Source organism: Chrysemys picta, chromosome 5 (genome assembly GCF_011386835.1).
Source record: "Chrysemys picta bellii isolate R12L10 chromosome 5, ASM1138683v2, whole genome shotgun sequence".
NCBI lineage: Eukaryota > Metazoa > Chordata > Testudines > Emydidae > Chrysemys > Chrysemys picta.
Window position 1 is genome coordinate 735,988 of NC_088795.1, and position 18,093 is coordinate 754,080.

The 18,093-nt window shown below is 53.6% G+C and overlaps 1 long non-coding RNA gene across 1 annotated transcript; it reads left to right on the forward strand.

Moving 5' to 3' along the window:
* The first annotated feature begins 1,877 nt into the window (after positions 1 to 1,877).
* On the forward strand, positions 1,878 to 4,789 carry LOC135983498 (uncharacterized). The gene is made up of 4 exons (XR_010601176.1): positions 1,878 to 2,161; positions 2,444 to 2,509; positions 3,166 to 3,281; positions 3,416 to 4,789. It is a non-coding gene; the product is annotated as an uncharacterized LOC135983498 (long non-coding RNA).
* The last annotated feature ends 13,304 nt before the right edge of the window (positions 4,790 to 18,093 follow it).

Consider the following 18,093-nt stretch of genomic DNA (forward strand, 5'->3'; position numbering starts at 1 on the left):
CCGTGAGAACTTCGGATTTTGTTTTAGCCCCGAGCACCTTTGTCCATCCGTGGAGAAAACGCTACATCAGCGACAGTTCCGAGGAGGAGGAGGGAGCGACCGAGGGGAGCCCTTTGGCCCAGCCGTTGCTGGATACGCCGGAACCTGACCCCGAAACCCTCGTGAGACACCCCGATGAGCGTGACGGTCTCTCTTTGTCCACCCCCTCAGAGGTGGAAGGCGATTGCAGCTCGGGGGAGTCACCGGCGGACAAGGCAAACGGAAAAGACTGCGCTCAGGTAAATGAATGATTAAGAAGCGGCAGTCGAGGAGGGGTGGGTAATGGGGTAGGAACCGGAGCAGTGGGGGTACTTACACGGTTTCTTTTCTGAAAATTTCTCAACAGCTCGACGATGCCTTTCTAGAGGACCTGCAGGCCCTGGACAGCGTTGCATCAAGCAGCGAAGATGAACCGGGCCCACCATGTTTTCGCTCAACGCCGATACAAGTTGTTGAAGAGGACTCTGAGGATGATGGCTATGAGGAGTTTAGGAGGTGGCTTGGCATAGAACTAACTGAGCCAGTGCCACGTTGTGAGTGTAAAAAAGTCATCCGGGCTATTGTACGCGTTGCTGTTTATGCTATCCTTACACACTGCCTTAGGGAAAAGCTTTCTGAAGATTGTGAGGGCTGTGTCATAGATGTGCCAGGCCAAAGGCACCATGACTGTGTGACTTGGACTTCAGTGGATATAAACTGCAAGCTCCGGGGCCTGTGTGCTGAGCTGTGTTTGGAAAGCTTATTAAACACTGTTATTGCCATAGGTTCTGCTATGCAATGTCTCTGCCTAACCCAAGAACATTTAGCGCAACGGGTGACCTTGATAAATGCTGTGCAATTCAGTGCAGACCCTGACCGTGTTCTAAAGAATATGACCAAACCGGAAGATGCCTGCTTACAGCGTTATATTGACCGTCTAGTCCGCACAAAGAGTTCCAGAACCCTGCTTAAGAAAAAAACTATTGGTAAGAAATCTAAAAGGATTAAGTTAGAGAATGGTGAGGGGACAAACATGCGATATAAAACTTGGTAGCTGTAAATTTTTGAAAAGAGGGTTTGTGACTATCTGTGTTTTGTTAGAAGGCCTTTGGCCTTTAAGTGAGCTAAAAGGTTTTAATGAAGCAGTTTGGTTTGTTTTCAAGGAGCTGTAAGTTTTTTAAATACAAAAATAAATTGTTTGTGAGAATTAGCTCTTGTGTTTTTGTGTGTGTATAGCAAAAAGCTGAAATGTATGTTGTGGTGGGAGGGGGAAAAAATCCTAAAAATGTGCTTACAATAAAACAAACAAGTCTAGTTCAGACAATAGAGTTAATATGGAGATATACCTATCTCATAGAACTGCCTTTACTAGCAGGACCAAATATTGATTTTGCCCCAGATCCCTAAGTAGCCCTCTCAAGACTTAAACTCACAAGCCTGAGCTTAGCTGGCCAATACTTAAACCACAGAGCTATCCTTAGTCTGTTGAACTAAATGGGTTTAACCACACGCACCCCTCACTGAATAGCCAGGGTGACTGCAATTACTTACCCTCGTTGCTATAGGGTTACATTTGATGGGAGTGCACCCATAGTAAGGAGTGGGTGGGGGTGGATGGTGAGTTCTGCTTAATATGAAATGAAATTAAACCTCAGGAATTCACAGATGCTATTGGACAGTTTAAATATAACCCCTGGGGTTGGTGGAACGCTATTGCACAGTTTAAATATTGCCCAGGAGTTGGTTGAATGCTATGAGACATTCTTTCTAGGCAACAACCCCACCCCCCAAACTTTAAGCATGAAAGAAACATGTTTTAAAAAACCACCAACCCCCAAGACATTCATTAATATCTGCAAAGGGCCCCCACTTGGAAATGGGTACTGTTTAATACTGTAAGAAAGCCACAAATGTATTTTAACTTAAAGCGGGGGGGAAGCCCTGTTGTGCAGACAAAACGGTTTCACTACCCCAGATCACAAAAGGGAATGCTATGGGAGGGGTGATTAAATTAACCTGTTAGCAACTGTGTTGAAGTCTGTTTGAAACAATGGGCTAAGATGGTATAAAAACCTCAGGTATGCTGGAGCTTGTTCTTTTCAACAGAAAACTTTCTTGAATAGCTGCTGGACTGCAAAAAGAGGTAAGACTTGCTGTTTTTAACTCTGAAACTATATATTATATAATGCCACTCTTTGCCCATGCTGTCTTAATAAATAATGGTGCCTATGTTTATTGCAGTGTGATCTGTTTAGCATGGAACCAGTAACTTTAAACTGCATTTCACCACCAGGCCAGGGTAAAAACCATTTTAACTATAGTTGTGCTTAATACTGTTGAATTAAAGGGGAAAACAGTATTCCACAGGCTGTATAGGGATTAGGGTAATACTAAGTAACATTTTTCCTTGTTCTTGAACCTGAAGGTGCAAACACACACGAGGGGGAACAGAACAAGCATGTGCCTGCAACACTTTATCCCATAGTGAAAGGTAACTTTATTTATTTATTTTTTTTGCAACAGGCTTTTAAATGCATGTGGGTTTTTGAAAAGTGTCTGGCTGCAAACTTGGTTTGGTGTGTTTTATAAAGCTGCTGTTTTGTGTGTGTGTGTGAGGGGCCTGTGCAAGGCATAGGTTTGGGTTTTTGTTTTTTTGTAAGTATTTGGTTTGTTTCAAACTAACACGGTTTTTTTTACTGTGCATAATGTGATGGGTTTTTAAAAATGGGGTTTGAGGCACTTGGGGAGAGGGAATGCTACTAACTAACCCAAACACACATGGCTGGGGGGGACACAACAACCATGTGGCTTTTAAATGCATGTGGGTTTTTTGATAAGTATTTGGTTGCAAACTGTGGGTTTTAAACTGGTGGTATGTGTGTTTCAAACTAACAAGGGTTTCTGTGCCAAATGGATTTTAAAAGCAGTTTTGGTTTTTATCCTGCAAAATGAGATGTATTTAAAAAATCTGTGTTTGTTGTACAGCCTGAAATGGATTATTTTATTGGAAAGCTATGACTTTTTAAATAGAAAAACACCCTAATGAAGTAAGTGTGTGTGTGTGTGTGTGTATGTGTGTAATATGTATATGTATGTTTACAAGACGGTTTCATGTGTTTTATAATAATGTTGTTGTTTGCTCCACAGTACAGTCAAAACATGAGATCCTTAGACCAGAGGGAAAACAAGGTGAAAAGAAAAAGGAAAGACAGCTGAAAAGGAAAATTCACCAGCATCAGTCACTGATGGATGGATGAAGCCCGGTAAATATATTTTGCTTATTGGTTTGGTTGTTCTATGAGGTTTTGTATTTTAAGTAAATACATAGGTGTGGGTGAGAAATGGCAAAGTTCAGTTTTGTAAAATGTTGTTGTTGTTGTTGTTTTCCCCCTCATAGGCCTGGGCAACTCTTCTGACAATGCAGTAGTCAGAGCTACAAGGACATCTCCTCCAGAACTGCGAACGAACCAGGAATCTGCTTTGAGACCTTTAACAATGCAAAACAGCATAGGAGTGCAGCTGAAGCATGCGGGCAGTCCAAATTTTATATATGTCAAACCCAAGGACAAAACAAAACAGCCATGCCACCACAACTCCAGTTCCTCAGTGGCCACTACCACACCAAGCCCTGAGGAAACTGAGCGAAAACACCCACATTCACAAACCCAGAGCATGCACTCTAGGGGTTCTGAATGTGCGCAAACCTGGAGCATGCGCTCTAGGGGTTGTGAATAAAAAAACCAAGAACTGACAAACCATTCTCCCAAAACCATAAGCTCGTCACAGCTCCCCCATATTCTAGTATTTGGGGAGGGTTTGATGCTTCCCTCAGAAAAGTGATGGAGGCTGTATCCTCGGGTAGCCTAAAAACAGGATTTTAGAAAGAAATGGGGAAAAATATGATGGTTTGTTCAGTACCATGCTGAAAAACATGAGGGCTGGAAAGGGTGGCTCTGAGCAGGCCTGACTAGTCGAGAAAAGGGGCCTGGGTAAAAGGGGCACCCTCCAGGGTACACATCAGCTCATGTGTAAACAAAAGAGGGGACAGCGCTTGGGGGATAAACAGATGGCTGCCAAAAAGTTCCAGGCCTGGGTTGTTGTAAAAATTTTAAAAAGGGCTAAAGAGGTAATGAGGAATCAAACAAAAACAAAAAGAGATGCCCCTGACTGGAGGCTCTCAAACTGGCTTGTCTGAAAATGGGGAGGCGGAATCAGACTCTGGTTTAGCAAATTCCCCAGAGGGCTCTCTAGACAGGTCCCGTTCTACTCCCAATGACCCTCATGGAGGCGCCTCAGAGTCTGACTCTCAAATAGCATCTGATGTAGAAGATGCTGCTAATGATCCCGTAGAGGAACCCCCAAGTAACCCCGAAAATGCCGAGGTGTATATGGAGAGACTGAGAAATTGGCAACGTGAATTATCCAGATTTGGGGGGTCGGTGTATTGTGAGGAATTTCGTTTTGTCAATCTTGAGCAAATAAATTTCAGCTCAGCAAGTTGTTGAAGCCATACACCGGGGAATACAGTTAGTGCTCGATGACATTAATGGTAGAGTAGGCCCTGATGATTATGTTCAGTTACGTTTAGAGAGCCGTAATTTAACTAACTCTGTTTTCGGTCAAAAGAACTAGGGATGAGCTGTCTGCTGAGGATTTCTTAAATCAGACCTCAAAGCTGCTACAGAGCAATAGAGAGTTGCATGTCGATGGAACATTGCGCCTCATTGTGACAGCTGTAAAAAACGGGTGGGGGGTGGGGGCACTTGTAGAGTTTTAAATTCTATCCTTAATAGTCAAATTATTCATAAAAAGAGACCGTGTTTAGTAGACCTGACTTACACCGGTACCAATTTGTGTTTTGTGGGTGGGCTTTTGGCCGAAATGTCCAATGGTAAACCTATGGACGCGGAATTTTTAGCGGAGGCGAGAAAGTTACATGAGAAACTGAGGTGGTCAGATCAAAAAAAGGTTATGCTCAGCGACGTAGCAAAGTTTGAACAGCATTTAGGAGTTAACATACAGGTGGTGCTGTATACGGCGAAAGGCGGCTGGGGCTTTTTTAAAACGGGGCACAGTGTACCCCAAGACTTATTTTATCCTGTTGCACGATGAGCATTACTATGGGGTTCTGGATGTAAAAAAGTTGTTCAGAGCGAGAAATTGTGAGTTTTGCCACACAGTGTACAGCCATGACCACTCTTGCAGGTATTGTTGCCGCCTCTGGTTGAGCATAACGTGCTCAGACAGCATGGTCGTGCAGCAGCGGTGTCCTAGCTGTAGACTGTATTGTCGGTCCAAAGAGTGTTTAGACAGACATATCGACTGTGCATCAAAAAACCAAGTTGAGTGCCTGTCTAAAACTTTGTGTGAGAAGTGTCAGTCTTACGTGGACAAGCGGCATAGGTGTAAAGGGAGACGGTGTAAGCAGTGTCAGGGTTTGATCGTTGGTGGTGTAGAAGGTCACCTCTGTTTTATGGACAGCCTTAGAAAGCCCCAATCTTCAGAAAAATATATATATATATTTTTTATGATTTCGAATGCACACAGGAGACCGGGTTGCACACTCCCAATTAAGTTTTTGCTATGTCCCTAAAGCCAGAAAAATCCTGGGAATTTAAGGGCGATGAGCATCTTTCTGTGTTTAAGACCTTTATTGGCAAAGAGTTTCGGGACTACACGTTCCTAGCACACAATTCTAAAGGTTATGATGCGTACTTTGTTGTTAGACAGTTTCCCAAGGAAAAGATGGGCCTAGAACTGATCACTCAGGGTAGTAAACTAACGTGCGTGGAAGTTAAGGCCCTGGGCATTCGTTTTATAGACTCTTTAAACTTCTTGCCCATGAAGCTTAGCAAGCTACCACAGGCGATGGAGGTTTGAAGGGTGCAAAAGGTATTTTCCACACTTTCTTAACACGTTAGAAAATCAAAATTACGTGGGGCCTATGCCCGGTATGGAGCACTGTAGTGTAGAAAGCATGATGCCCAGAGAAAAAGCAGAGTTTCTCGACTGGTATCGGGACCACAGCTCTGAGGCGTTTGATTTGCAGAAAGAGCTCGCATATTACTGTCAGCAGGATGTGAAAATTTTGAGACAGGCCTGTATCCTATACAGAAAAGAGATTATGAAAATGACGGAGAAGGGAGATGTAGTAGAGAAAGAACCTGGTAAACTCACTGAGATAAAACTGTATAGATCCATTCTGGTACATAACACTGGCATCTGTCTGCATGCCTATGTACAGGTTTGTTTTTTGGAGCCTAACACGGTAGCTCTTCTCCCTCCGGACAACTATCACAGGCAGAAAAGAGATATTTGACCCCATCTAGTTAGTGGCTGTTGTATATCTCACAAAGAAAATATACAAATACGGCACGCTTTACAGGGTTGGGAACTACAGGTAGGCCCCTACTTTTTAGACAGTTATGCTGCTGTAGATGGGGGTACACACAGCCTTTGAGTTTAACGGGTGTTTTTTTCTACGGCTGTGTCACCTGTTATTGTGAAAAAGCACAAAATCCTATGATGGGGACATCTTTTGGGTTTCTTTCTTACAAGAGACCACTCAAGACCGACTATCTGAAACTACTTGGTTTTGCAATGAGGACTCTTTGGGAGCACGAGTGGGAGGTGATGAAAGAAACAGACAGGGAGCTTGCAGACTTTTTAAACCGAGCCCAGTTATCCCAGCCTCTCGTGCCTAGCATGCTCTTTTTAGGGGGAGGACAAACGCTGTCCTCTTCAACAACTTGTATTGGTGTTGAGCAAAAACATGGTGGGCCCGGTTCATCTTCACTGCTTGATGCAACGCTGTCCGGGGCCTGCGGGTCCTCTAAAAAAGCATCGTCGACCTGTTGAGAGATTTTCAGAAAAAAACCCGTGTAAGCACCCCTACTACTTGTTTTTTAATTTACGCAACCCCCGCTTCCTACCCCATTACCCACCCCTCCTTGACCGCCGCTTCTTAATCATTCATTTTACCTGAGCTCCGTCTTTTCCCTTCGCTTTGTCCGCCGGTGCCTCCCCCAAGCTGCCATCGCCTTCCACGTCTGAGGGGGTAGACAAAGAGAGGCTGTCATGCTCATCAGGGTGCTTCACAAGGGTTGCGGGGTCAGGTTACGACTTATCCATCAACAGCTGGGTCAAAGGGTCCTCCTCGGAACTGTCGCTGATGTAGCGCTTTCTCCACACAAGTCCAAAGGTGCTCGGGGCTAAAACAAAGTCCGAAGTTCTCACGGTGGTGGTGAAGGAGTCCATGTTTCCTCTCAGCAGCCTTTCCACGATTTCGAAAACACGTGTCCTTGGTAAGAGATGGCCGCCTCCTCTATCTGGCCCTGGGACTCATGGAGCAATGGTGCTGCAGTCTGATTGGCGGAGGTCCTTGGGAGGAGTTCTTAGTGGGGTCACACGACTCACTTCCGGAGGGGTCACCCCAACCTGGAAGTCACCCTGATTGGTCAAAAGCTCCTCTCAGGGAGGTCCTGTCGGGACGAAACCCCTCTTGATTGGTAGAGGGTGGGGGGAGGAGTTCCTAGAGGGGTCATGTAGTGAGGCCGTATTGGCTCCCGACGGCCCCTGAGAGGGAGGAGCCTGAACAGGCACCCAAGTGGGCGGAGCCACCGCCACCTGTTCCCGCCCCCCGGAAGTCAAGGGGCGGGACAGGAAGTATAAAAGCCAGGCCCCAGCACTCAGTTGGAGCCCAGCGGCCGGAGAGGACAGACGTGCCGGTGCGAGCTCCGGCTAGACCGAGCCTCCCCAGAGCCAGGTACCCCGATGCGGACGGACCGAGCCTTCCCCGAGCAAGGTACCTCGAGGAGGGGCCCGAGCGCCCCCCTGACCCGAGACCGGAGGAGCAGCCCGACCCAGACCACCCTCTGCGAGCTGAGGAACCCATGGTGTGGGACCCCGCTGCCGAGCCCAGCGATGAGCAGGTACCAATGGAGGGGGAGATGGAAAGTAGCCCGGGGTTAGCTGACCCCAGTCTGGCTACAACAGAGGACGAGCCAATGTCGGTGTGTTGCGGTCAGGACCCCACCGACACAGCGGCAGACTGACTGCCGCTCTTAGGGCCCCGGGCTGGGACACAGTGGAGTGGGTGGGCCTGTGTCCCCCCTGCCACCCCACTTACGGGTGGCAGCCTCCCTCTTCAGCCAGCGCTCCGGCCTCGTACCTGAGCTGTTGTTTGTTGCCCCGCCCTGACTAAGGGCTTGGGGCGTCCTGAGTTTGCTAGTGCTCAGCTCCTGATACACGGACCTGAGCCCCCTGAACTACTGTTTGTTGCCCCGCCCTGCCTAAGGCCTTGGGGCGTCCTGAGTTTGCTAGTGCTCAGCTCCTGATACACGGAGCTGAGCCCCCCTGAACTATTGTTTGTCGCCCCGCCCTGACTAAGGGCCTGGGCCTACTGACTCTGTTAAGGCTCAGCCTGCAGGAAGGTCCTGAGCCCCCCCTGGACCCGCGTGTGTTGCCCGCCCTGAGCTAGCGTTTGGGCTTGTGTAGTGAGGCAGCCTGGCTCCCGATGGCCCCTGAGAGGGTCCGACCCCCACACCGGACGATTACAGGTCACATGACCCACCTTGCTTCCGGTCAGGTGGCACCTTGACCCCAGAAGTAATACCCCCATGGGTGGGACTTCCTGTGACAGGTGGGCAGGCCCAAGGGGTCCCGGAGCAGGATTAAAGGGGCCAAGGGGCGGGGTTAGGGTTTGATTGACTGTAGGGCCCTTATACTACTGCTGTGTCCCTGTTGCATATGGAACACTTACTTGCGGAGAGCCTGCTTTTCTGCAAAAAGTTGCACAACCTAATGTTACTTGCTGCATCTGATAATTAGGCCCAGTGGTTGGAGCGTAGGTCGCAGGGAGGTGCAGGATTGTGCCTAGGCTAAGAGTGGTGCTAGAATCATGGTCCAGGGACACACCAGGGTCAAAACCGAGATCAGAGTCCATCGACAAAGCAGAAACAGAGATAGTGTCCGAGTCCAGGCCAGAGGTCGTAGCCAGGTAGTCAGAGACCAAAGATCAGCTAACTCAATATCAAGCCAGAGTCCAGATACAGGCCGAGGGTCAAAGCCGGGTAGTCAAAGTCAGAGTGCTGGGGGAAGATCAAGAGGAGAAGGCAATGCTGGAGTGGGTCGGTGGGGTGCCTGGAGCAGGACTAGAGAAGGGCAAGGAGAATACGGAACCAGGGTGGGTAGCCAACATCTGGAGCCAAGAAGGGTCATGCTGAAGTCATAACCAGAGACCGGAGCCAAGGGTCAAGCCAGAGTCAATAGTGAGGAACCGCAGGGCAGGGTGGTGCATGCAGGCGGGAACCAGGATGACTTACAGGTTCTCCTAGGCACTGCCCAGCTGGAGCTCTAGAGACCCCACATTGGGGGACTCCCTTCCTAGGAATAAAAGAAAGAGCAAGATGACAAAGATGTCTCTTACTCTGGGGTCCAAGCCAAGGGGAGCTCCCACCCCGGCATTGTGCCAGGACCCCATCACCCTCCTGGTTCCTTTCACAGTCAGAGACCCCCTAGCAGGAGGGGGGAATAAAGGGCAGAAAGCGAAGGTGCCCCTGGGGGAAAGGGACCAGCCTGGGACCCAGTCCAGTTCCCAGATCTATCCCCAGGAGTGTGTGAGCAGGAGCACAGCCCTTCCTCTGTGTCTCAAACCCCACCTGCCAAATGGGGAGGAAAGCTCCTTGCCCCAAGGTGCTAGGGGGCAGTTTCATTCCTGGCTGGGAAGGGTTCAGATACCGGCTGCGTGGCTTGGGCCCCAGGTGGGGGATGGTCAGACATTAACTGCGGCAGGGTGACACGGGCCATGGGAAGGTCTGAGCAGTGACGGCAGGGGAGGGGCTCCACGTCGGGCCACCCCTCCCAGACTGCAATGGTTCCTGAGGATAACCCCTGGCTCTGCGGATGCTCTCGTTTCTGGGCCAGCCCCACAACCCTGACAGCCTGATGCTTACGAAGCTGGACTCTGGGCAGGGGGGCAGGGACCGTAATTGGCCTGGCCCCAGCTCCAGGGGTCGGGGAGGGGCATGGTGGTGAGAGCGAGCTGCTCGGCCTGGGTATCTCTCAGTGCTGTGGGGTTTAGGTCCACTCCCTGCAGCCCTTCTCCCCCAGGCCCAGTGAGACAGAGCAGTACCTGTGGCAGGGAGTGGGAGCTTCTGGTCATGCGAGGGGGGAAGAGGGGACTTCAAAGGTGTCCCACTGCGCACAGCCCCTGCAATGCTTTGGGGACCTGGCGCAAACACCGGATGTAGAACAGGTGCGCCATGATCGTTGCGCTAACATCCTCCTGCTGAAAGGGAACAAGAATCAGTCAGAGACTAGACACCCATGGCAATGAACGGCATTAACGGCAATGGGAACCGGCAAAATTTCCACCCCACCCCTCCCCATGTCTGAGGGACAGATTCCCGCACCCAACCCCCGAGACGAAATCTTGTCTCCTGTTTAGTGACCTCCAACCCCTCTCACCATTGTGGAATGAACTCCTGCCCCCATTCCTCTCAGGCCCCCCGTGAGAGCTGTTCTACCTCCAAACCCAGCTGGCGGTTCAGCTCCACTCCCCAGAATCCCCTCAGCCACCCTCGCTTCCTCCACCTGAGGGGCTGGGAGGCTCGGGGCAGTAGTGCTGGGGGGTGAGAGGATGTGGACACCTTTTCCCAAGGGACGCCCCTGTTGTTAAGATGATGTCATGGACCGTGACTCTGGGGAATGGGGCACTTGAGCAGCCTCTGCTGACTGACTCCTCCAGTTCTCCCAGAGCAGGGGGTGGCTGGGATAACACGATCCCAGAGCCCTAGGAACCGGCTTGAGGCCCTGAGGGGTGGGAAAGGCTCACAGTGGTCACATGGGGAATTGGCAGCCCCTAGTATGAGCAATGGCAGCGTGTCGTGTTGATGTGATGAATGTTAGGAAATAGCCTTGCTGGAGAGCTGGGTCTGCGCTGCTTTGAGCTGCTCAAGGGACAAGCTGGCACCGAACAATGGCACCTGCCTCGGATCATCCTCTCCTTGCTCCCAGGCCAGCGCATGGGGATGGGATGGGAATGACTTTCAAGGGCCTGGAGGTGAAAGACCGTGGGGCTCCCTCCCCAATTGATCCTTCTTTGGTTACCTCATCCCCTATCAGTTGGCCGGCTTCCCCCAGGATGGAGTATGTTAGCACCAGCGCAGCCTGGCTGATACGGATCTGGGGGTCATGTATTGCCAGAAGCGCCGCCTGGATGAACGATATTCTCTGGCCCTCTGAAAAGATCTGTCCAAAGACCTAAAACCAACAGCACCACAGCCCTTGTCAGTTGCCCAGAACCAGGCTCCAAATCCCTCTAGTATCTCACAAGGTGAAGAAGAGTCCTGGGGCAGCCAACCTTTGGGGTCCCATGGACCAAGGAACCCCCGTCAGTAAGAGGTTGCAGGCACTGAGGAATAGCTCTTTCTGGAGCAGGATTCACCGCAGGTGCCATGACATGCTGGGAATGTGTCTGCGCGCTCTGGAACCAGCTCACACAGATAATAAAGGATCCCTACTGCTCCCAGCAGCGATATCTCCTGCAGCTCACCCGCTAGAGGAAAGGGTCTTTTAGATCTCCTTCCATTCCCGCTCCTCTCCCCACTGACATTCCCACGAGTGTCATGGTGCAGTGACTCAGCCCAGGAAAGGGGCTCGGTGTCCCGCACCCCAACGCCCAGCGCAGGGGCAGGTTCTGCTCCCTGACTCGCCATGGTGCTGGGCAAATCCCACACCGAGCCTGTGCTTCCACAGGGTGCAGAGACTCCAATGGGGATCTGGTCTGAGCTTCCCAACTCACTGACCCAGGGGCTCCCCTCTCAGACACCAGGGTGTCAGCCAGGGAGAGTGAGCGGAGCCGGATCCCCGGAGATACAATCCTCCAATAACTCAACCCCCCAGGGGATCCCTTGTATGCCATGTAGACATAGATCCATGGAACACACACAAGCCTGGACCGTTAGCAAGGCTCCAACCCAGAGTCCTCGGCCTCTTGCAGCCGAACGCTGTCAGCTGGAAATAAGTATCATAGAATATCAGGGTTGGAAAGGACCTCAGGAAGTCATCTAGTCCAACCCCCTGCTCAAAGCAGGGCCAACACCACCTAAATCATCCAACAGATTTTTGCCCCAGATCCCTAAATGGCCCCCTCTAGGATTGAATTCATAATCCTGGGTTTAGCAGGACAATGCTCAAACCACTGAGCTATCCCTCCCTCTCCATAACACACTAACTGCAGGGGGAGACAGCTCCACACCTGAGCTGCTGCAATGCACCAGCAGAGAGTCCTTACCTCCCCCACCCTGGCCATATGTCTGTAGGCCAGGCGCTCGGTGTCCCGGATCCTGTCCTGGCACCACAGATGGCTCGCCTCTTGGATGTTCAACCCTGGGGAAGAGAGACACACCCATTGGGGAGGGTTGGCATCCGGTTTTAGTGCCTGTTTCCTTCTGTTCCCTTTGCTGGGTGAACACTGGCCGGGGTCCTCGGGGCACCCAATGGACCAGGCGGTTAAGTAGCTGAAGGGGGATTTGTCTCATTCATCACAGCAATCGTGGACCCTTATGGCCATGGTGCTCTGGGAGTGGGCGCCTGTTAACAGTGGTGTCTAATACTGAGAACCCACCCACTGAAGTCAGGATCTGGCCCTAGCTACCCAACTGGTGACATCTTACAAGCTTAGGTCCTTCTCCTGTGGTTCCTGCCCCTGCCCTCATGGTGGGCTCTTTCCCTCCACGTGTCTCAATAGCTCCGTTCCTGTCCCCTCACCAGCTGGCTGCCCCCTGGGTGGGCTGATTTCCCTGGGCTGGGGGACGGAGCCAGGCTCTGAGGTAAAGCTGCCAATTTCCCTGGCATGTTCGTCCCCTTCCTCTCTCCCTGAATTAGGGAGCTGAGTGTGAGACATCATCTAAGCTGCGGTCAGTCTCAGAGGAGGGGGCTTCTTTCTGTAGGGTCTCTTGGCCAGCAACTGGGGGGCCCAAAACAGGGGCCTTGTTTCCATTGAGGTCCCTCTGCCCTGCTGCAGTTGGTCTAACAGAAGAGGCCTTAGTTGTATTGGTGTCCCAATGGCCAGTTGGAGCTAGTCGCCAAGGGACTCACTTCTATGGGGCCCCATTGCCCAGCTGGGTTTCTTACCCCTCCTCTGCAGCAGGAGCCTCTGCAGCCAATGTAGCCCGCTCCTGGCTTGCTGGCTGATGTCGTTGGCTGGGTCCGAGATGTACAGACCCAGCTGCAATACAAAGTTGCCCGCCTTAGGGAAATCGGAGGAGGTCTGGTGGGAGGAGAAGAGGGGAATCCATCAACATTGTCCCTTCAGCTCCCCAGCTCCTCTGGGCCAGAGCTCTGCTCCCATCCATCTGTAGGAGGCGCTGAGGGAGAGGAACTAGAGCCCTCTTTCTCTCTGACCCCAAAGGAGCTTGAAGCAAAGGGACCAGGGCAAGGGCCCTCTATGAGCACTCGCTGCCAGGCTGCTCCAGAATAACAAGGGCCTTGAGGCCAGGCACGACCCTGCCAGCCCGTGGCCTGTGGAACGCAGTCCCTCACGGACCCAGGGCGGACCAGTTAGCCAGGGGATGAGGAACTTGACTCAAGCCCTGTCTCTGCAGGATGCTGGGGTCAAAGGTCACTTACGTCAAATCCGGGCAGGGAGGTGGCAAATTGGAGCAGGGCAGCGCTGCACCATATGGCTCTAACTCTCTCGTGTCTGTTTTTGGACTGGAGCCAGAAATAGACGTGCTGCGGGAGAAGGAGGCAGGGGAGGGTCAGCGGGCAGGCGTACATGCTCTACAAACGAGCCTCTCCCCCTCCCATGGGGCTGAGACCTTGTGCCCAGGGGGGAATAGCTGACTCCTCATGTGGGGGTTCATGACACTGCCCACGTCTTGCTGGGCACAAGCTCATTATCTCTCCAGGCTGGGACAATGTTCGGTCTTGGGGCTGGTCTATTTGCTCTGAACTCCTGATCCATGAACAGCACGTCAGGATCAAGGCACATGCCCTGGACCCCAGACCCCGGCTGCAAAGGCCTTGGTAAGATGGATGGAGCGGCCGTGAGGACAATGCCTCCGGGAACTGCAGTGTCCCTAGGACAGAAGAGCTGATTCCCTGAGGCTCCTCCTGTATCTCAGGGTCTCCCTAGAAAGGAGCCAGAGACTTTTCTCAGAGGCCCATGTCCTGCATCTCACAGGGGTTTCAGTCTCTCAGTCCCCAGCCAGGCCTGGTGCTCACTGTTAGTGCGTAATGCTGCCATGCAGACCTCTGGCTGACACTCCCAGCTCCTTCCCCTGCTCCCCCGCGCCCCCGCCCCATGAGGCGTAAGGGTCCCAACATGGCACTGCACTGACAGCTCTGGGAACGTGTGGCCGCTTGGGTCCAAGCTGGGAGGACACAATGGAAACGTGACTCTTCTAGTCTCTCCTTTGCAGCCCTCCCACGGGGTTCAGGGGAAATTCCGCCCCAGACCCTCCCATTCTACTCACCTCCAAGAGGTGCTGCAATTTGGCTATGGTGGGGGTCTCGGTGAGCAGGCATCCGAGCATGGTGTCCAGGCCCTCTAAAAAGGTGTTGTGCAGAGCCTGCAAGAAGAGGGAGCACCTGTCAGTCATGGGACATGGGGCTACACCAGTCAGGGGACCAGGGGGGTTCTCGGGGGAGCCCTGGACAGACCCAAAAGGCACATCCTGGCCTCTGCCATTCCCATCTCTCCAGGGGACACTTAGCAAGAGTTCAGGGCCGGATGCCTGCTGCCTCTTCAATCCTTGCTCTTAGCAGTTCTCTGCGCAGGGCCTGGCACCCAGCAGACTATGGAACAGCCAAACCGCAATGGGTGGGAGGTAGGATCCCCGGGAGAGTCCAGGCAGCAGAGCAGAGAATGAGGAGAGGGAAGGCTGGGTTCAGCCACAGAGGGGTAACACAATCCCCCCTGGAGGGAAGGGGCCCTCCCTGAGAGTTTGTGTTGTCCCCCCTACGCCCTGCCTGGGCCTGTTCCCAGCTCTGCTCACCCCTCCCCTATTCTCAGCAGCTCCATCAAACCGAGGGAGCAGGGACCAGAGGTGGCTCCTGCTCCTGGGACGGAGAAGTAGGATCATGACCTACCTGGAAGTAGGTGTTATTCCGCTCAGTGGTCATGGCGAATATGGAATACATAAGAGCCCGCAGGAGGCATGACTCCAGCTCCAGGGCAAGCGGCGGCTTCAGTTTGCTGGCAGGAGAGAGGAGCCCATGTTATACTTGGCAGCACCGGAGTGGCGCTAGCACTGACAGGGACATGACCCCCCTCCCCCGCAGTGATCCCCTCCCTACGGCCACTCTAACGTTATGGGAGTGAAATCACCCCCCAGCCAGGAAAGAGGGGAAGTTCCCACCTCCTCTGCTGGGGGACGCGAACAGCCACAGCTGGGGGTAATCTAGGCCAGAGAGGATCTGGGACTCCCGGCTCCGGACCCGATCAGCACCAGGGTTAGGGCAGCTGGATGGGAGGGTCCTGGTACCTGAGGCTGCAAACCGCGGCCATGGAGCTGGAGATGACGTCGGTTGGCTCTGGCACCAGGGGCAGATTTTCAATCAGCTCCTGAGAGACCCCAAGAAGATAAAATCGCAGGTGAGACTCAGGCCCCTCAGACCCACAGGCGCTTCCCAGGGAGGAGACCAAAGTGCTCTGCAGAAACAGCCAGTGTCACCCCCACCCCCAACCAGCTGGGTCCCCCATTCCGCCCATCCGTCAAACTTCCTTCCCCCTCTCCCACCCAATTCCTCCCTCCCCTCCCCTCCCCTCCGGCCTTACAATTCCCCCACTGCCAGCTCCCGATCGGTGTCAGAATTTCCCCCTTCCCTGCTCCCCAGCCCTCAGCCCCAGGAACCACTGTCGTCTGCTCCCCACTCCAGCCCCACTAACTCTTCCTCCCATATCTGGGTCCCTCGCCCCAGGGGCCAGGCATGGGGTCCCACTCACCGCAATGCTCTCCACGAGGGCCTCCTTTGAGAAGTGCGGCTCCAGGGTATCCCGCCGCTGCTGCTGTGCGAAGAAGCACAGACGTGGGATAGCACGGAGGAAGCAGAGCTGTTTGGCCCTGTCCTGCAGCAACTAGGAGTGGGGTGGGGGAGAGAGAGAGACGGTTAGGTAGGGACCTCCCCACACCACCTAGAGCAGCTCCAGGGCTCAGGAACCCCATGGGGTTGGACAGGGAAAGCCGCCCCGCTTCCCGAACCCAGTGTCGCCCTGCGCAGACTGGGGTTGTAACTGGGACAGTGTCTGCGGGGAGCGGACACCTTGGTCTGCGTGAGACAAATACCCCCACTTTGGGGTGCCAGGTAACAGGGGAGAAGTGCCCCCCACTGGGGGTGAGGGATTCTCTGGGACAAGACCCCCCTGCGTGGGTGGGGATGGAAGAAGGGGCAGGACAGACTCCGGGGCAGCGCAGCTGGGGGATTTTTGTACCTCAGCTCTGCTCTGGAGGTGCCCCTGGATGTCCCTCATGATCTCTTGTTCAGGGGACAAGTCCTCTTCCTCTGACTCCTCCTCCAGCTGGGCACTGGGGGTCTCTGCACCAGGGAGAGAAGGAGAAAGGATCATTTATGCTGCTGCTGTCGGAATGCAGTGCAGAGAAATGGCTCAATGTCCCCCATCCTCAACAAGGAACCCCATGGCATAGAGGGCCCCACCCTGCCCCTCCCAGAGACGCCCTCAGCCCCATCAGCCTCAGGGCCCCGTGGCCGTCAGCCCCGCCCCCGCAACATCACCAGGGGAGGGTGGAGCTCCCCCGACTGTGCCCAGCATCCCCTGCCGCAGGGTTGGTGGCTGTGCCACTCCCACTGGTGTCAGTGGGGCTCCCATGGCTCAGTCCTGGTGCCTTGGTGAGCCAATGGGCACAGGGTGTTACTAGTCCCCCACCGCCCCGTCCTTCCCCCCGTCCCCTGGGTCTCCCCTCACCTGCAAAGCGGGACCCTTTGCCCTCAGGGCTGCTGGCCCCTCGGGAGTAGGTGGAGCTCCTGGCCCCCGTGCCAGAGTGGCCCAGCTCCTGCTCTGGGCCGGCTGGGGGCTCCTCCATGGCCAGGGTGGTGGATGGCTCCTGCCGGGCACTGGGGCTGGGCTCCTGGCTCCTCTGCTTCCTGCAAAGGAAGCCGCAGAGCCACCTTGCCTGGCTCCCGCCCTCTCCTGGGTTCCTCCGACGTAGCATGTCCCTGGGCCACCTCCGTTTGGGACCAGAAGGTGCCTCAGGTTCTGCTAAGGGAGCTGGTGTTTTATTCTTCCTCCAGAAGGTCAGGGAGCTCCTCTGGTTTGCCAGTCCACAAGCCTCTTCCCCGCCCGTGGAGACAGAGGGGCCGCTCTCCTCCCGGACAAGCCGGACGCTGCTCCCTGCTGGCTCTGGAGCCACCTCCCCAGCCTTCCGCCTCAGCATCCGCTTCAGCCGCTTCATTCTGGAACCGAGTGGGGAGCAGCCGTGAGTCTGGGCTCAAGGCAGCCTCTCCTTAACGGGCCTGCCTGCTCCCCTGCCCACCTCCCCTCCGCTGAGGCAACTCCCCCACACCGCACACCCCACCCCAGGGCATGGGGCTGCCGTCCACACACAGTGGCAGCAACTCACAGCACAGGCAGCTCCCAATGTTCCCCCTCACCAATGGGGCCCTGTGATACTGGGAGAGTCTCGTCCTTTCAGAGCAATGGGGCTCTCCGTTAGTTTGGACAAGCAGCTCCCTCCACCCCAGTAGGCCCCGCTCCCTCCCAGGCTAGAGAAAGAGCAGAACCCGGAGAGTCCCCAACGAAAGTTCGTTCACAAGGTGCCAATCCTAGGAGGCAGGAGTCGCCCTCAGTTCCCACTGATTTCACTGATTGCGGTTGTGGGTGTTCAGCACCTGGCAGGTTCTGCCCTTCCCAAAGGCTCTCAATGTGGGGAACAATCTCCTGCAAGGGAAGGGCTGGGAGCCCTATTGCTGGGCCATTCCCACCACACTGGGGATGGCTCTGGAGAACTCCACTCACTTGCTCTCGATGGGAAAGAGTTGGATGGAAGATGCTCTCTTCCTCGATCTTCTGCACCCAGGTGGGCGGAAAGGGTGCTGCCCAATGCCCTGCCC